At 52.8% G+C, this 2,214-nt stretch overlaps 1 protein-coding gene across 1 annotated transcript in view; it reads right to left on the bottom strand.

The window, feature by feature from the left end:
• Positions 1-1,162, bottom strand: part of AGK (acylglycerol kinase) — a 76,125-nt gene extending 74,963 nt beyond the window's left edge. The window contains exons 1-2 of the mRNA XM_011228052.3: positions 862-1,162; positions 25-241 (exon numbers count right to left, since the gene is read on the bottom strand). The gene's annotated coding sequence lies outside the window, so the exon portion shown is untranslated. The remainder of the gene's footprint in view (positions 1-24; positions 242-861) is intronic.
• Between the last annotated feature and the right edge of the window lie 1,052 nt (positions 1,163-2,214).

Here is a 2,214-nt window from a genome sequence, read left to right as displayed (position 1 = left end):
CCGCCGCGGCCCCGCGCCACTCACCCGGCCGCTCCCGCTCGCCGCCCTGCCTTCCTGTGTGCTCCCTCAAGCTTCCCCGGCGCTTTCAAGGGAAACCGCGCCGCCGCCCTCGGGTTCCGCTGCGCCTTCCCGACGCGCGGGCACGGGGGGGCCGCCGCCTGCGTTTCTCCTTCGGTCCTTGATTCATCCGTGCATCCCTTCACCCATCCGTTTGTCGCTCAACAGTGTTTTATTGGGAAGCCTACCAAGCAAGGCAAACAGTTTTAGGACCTGGCACTAAATCGGAAAATAAATGAACAGGGCAACTTTAGATCATAAGTACGGAAGAAACAAACAAACAACGAGCCGCGTGATACCCAGGAGTGGGTGGGAGAGAACTACTCTAAATCAGGCGGTCGAAGTTAGCCCTTCCGAGTAAGGGGCGACTGACGTGAAGGAGAGGGAGCGGGTCCCGCAAAGACCCGCGGGAAGGGAGCGCCTGGGGGAGGGATCAGCCAGTGCAAAACCTCTAAAGCCTGAGGCAGTTTGGCAGGTGGGGGGCCAGGGTGGGGCGAGGAAGCTGGGGGCGGCGGACAGGCCGCGCCGGTGAGGAGTTTGCACGTTCCAGCGAAGGGGATGGGAAGGCGTTGAGGGGATTCAGCCAGGGGAATGATGGGATCTGGTTTACGTTGTAAGCATCTCTCTGCGGCCGCGGTGTAGTGAGTCAATTCTAGAGAGCAAGAGAGCTACCGAGAAGCCAGGGCCAGTGCTGACCACCACACGGTGTTCTAATTCCGTCCTCCTCCCACCAGGACCTCTCCCCCTCCCCCACCCCCACATGAGTGTTGGGACGAAACCGGTCAATCCAGGTTTCTTTCTTACCTTCTTCCTTCCGTCCTTCCGGCAGCCAGCTTTGCAGAGTGTGGAGTGTGTGCCAGGCACTGGGGTGCGCTCATGGCCCGCATCCCTCATGGTTCCTGCCTCCAGAGAGCATGCATTCTAAATTCCCCATTTGCTACATATACGCACGCATCCTTCCTGTCTTGCCCTACATGTATGTTTTAGGAAACATGAGAACATCCAGTGAGGTTATGATGCGGTAAAGCATACTCTGCCAGGTTCTAATCCTCACAGGGCCACACTAGAGCATGTGAACTTGCTCCCTTCTCTCCCTCCCGCAGGAAAAATGCAGGCTCTGTCTGTAAATTAGGGGAGTGAGATCACCATAAAACACGTCTTCTAGCTATAAAATGTTGTAACATCGGAGGTATGGGAGACAGTTATTTTCACTTCTCTTTCCCCAACTATTTAGAACATCTGCGTTTGAAAATGAGTTGCTGAACTGCGTCCCTGTAAGGCTAGAAAAATCTGGGACTCCAGGCCAGAGGGTCCAATGGGCAGACTAAGCTTCAGGGCTTCAGCAAAACAGTGGTTTCCAAAAATGAGAAAAGTTCTGCTTGGATGAACGTACCACGATTTTCCAATCAGAAAATCTAGAAAGAAGGTTTTTTTTAAGATTTTATTTATTTATTTGACAGAGAGAGACAGCCAGCGAGAGAGGGAACACAAGCAGGGGGAGTGGGAGAGGAAGAAGCAGGCTCCCAGAGGAGGAGACCGATGTGGGACTCGATCCCGGAACACGGGGATCATGCCCTGAGCCGAAGGCAGACGCTTAACGACTGCGCTACCCAGGCGCCCCAAGAAAGAAGTTTTTTCTTAAAACTTAGGAGAGGAAAACTTGATTTTGAGTTGGAGCCACGTACTGGTGGAGAGATCAGTCATCACAAGGCAGATGCCCAGAATGCCTGTGTAGAAGGGCAACAGGTCTCTGCCACCTGGAGAAAACCACACCCCTGGAGAGAGGCAGCCCCTCCATGGAGGACAAACACAGACATGGATAGCATTGCAGGCCTCACTCAGGACCATCCCTAATTGCAAAGTGCTCCTGGGGCCATGGGGGCATATTTGTTTACATTCTTTCCTTAATATGAAGTCTTCATATTAAGACTGTGGCCAGTACAGTGGTGAATGGGGATGGTGACATCAGCCTGTTGTGTTCCCAGCAGAGAAATCTGGAAACAACTCCCAGGTTTCTATGTAGATTATAAAACTAGAAAAGATGAGACATCTCATGGATCAAAATTACATATGCAAGAGAAGAGTGGAGCAGTGGGGGGGGGCATGGTAGGTCTCTGAAAGAGACCTCGTGTTCTCTCCTTAAATTGCATGCTTGTA

Source organism: Ailuropoda melanoleuca, chromosome 1, assembly GCF_002007445.2.
Source record: "Ailuropoda melanoleuca isolate Jingjing chromosome 1, ASM200744v2, whole genome shotgun sequence".
Lineage (NCBI taxonomy): Eukaryota > Metazoa > Chordata > Mammalia > Carnivora > Ursidae > Ailuropoda > Ailuropoda melanoleuca.
This window is presented reverse-complemented; position numbering and strand designations above follow the sequence as displayed.